Here is a 1,105-nt window from a genome sequence, read left to right as displayed (position 1 = left end):
ACTGCTAAATTAGGGACGTCTAGCGCAGATAGCCCTCGTGTAGCTTTGCGCACAATTCATAACAAACCAAACAAACAATCAAGAATGTTTCGGTTTGTTTGATATTGCATTATTGTAACTTTCTAAGTCATTTAGTTGTATTAGACACCCCAATAGTATATTAAGTATACTGTTTTTATTTTTATTACGTTTAACATTGTTATAGTTTAATTAGACTACCAATAATCTAGCTATTTATTGTATGATTCAGATATTCATTTAAGTTCTTACTTATTATTTCGTATCTTCATAAACATTACTTTTTGGCTGGGCCTGGCATGACCAGGTGGTTAGGGTGCTCGACTTGCAATCTGCGGGTTCAAATCCCCGTCCCACCAAACATGTTCACCCCCTTCAGCTGTGGGGGCGTTATAATGTTATGGTCAATCCCACTATTCGTTGGTAAAAGAGTAGCCCAAGAGTTGGCGGTGGGTGGTGATGACTAGCTACCTTCCCTCTAGTCTTACACTGCTAAATTAGGGACGGCTAGCGTAGATAGCCCTCGTGTAGCTTTGCGTGAAATTCAAAACAAACAAACAAACTTTTTGGCTGTACTATTGTTACTTGACTCTACCCCTAAACAGTGACATCTACCGTAGTAATTTATCTCGGATGTCAGACTACTGTAAAGTTACACTTTTGGAGTTGTTTAATGGGTTTTTGTTGGTCATGAGACGTTTTTAAGGACTGTGGAAAATTTGCATATATACGATTATACTGGTGTTACGTTAAACCTACGACATTACTTAAAGCTAATATCTAGTGTTTTTGTGTTCCATAATAAGTTATACTGTATTCTGTCTTTAATGTTACTATCGTTAACAGTATTGGTTAGAGTGTTTAGTATATCGAGTTTACTATGTTGAATGTTTTATTATTATACTTTTAATATAAAGATTGTTTTGTATTGCTAGCTTAGAGATTCACATAAACTACTGGATTTATGGCCGAAAACATCTTTAACAGCAAGAATAACCAACTGATGAAACAGTGTATAATTAGCTACACTTATTACCGGACTGATTTTATTTTTATTTCATTTTTGATATAAAATAGGTAGTTAACA

The sequence above is a fragment of the Limulus polyphemus genome, unplaced genomic scaffold (genome assembly GCF_000517525.1).
Source record: "Limulus polyphemus unplaced genomic scaffold, Limulus_polyphemus-2.1.2 Scaffold4193, whole genome shotgun sequence".
NCBI classification, from domain to species: Eukaryota; Metazoa; Arthropoda; class Merostomata; order Xiphosura; family Limulidae; genus Limulus; species Limulus polyphemus.
Note: the sequence above shows the minus strand (reverse complement) of the source record.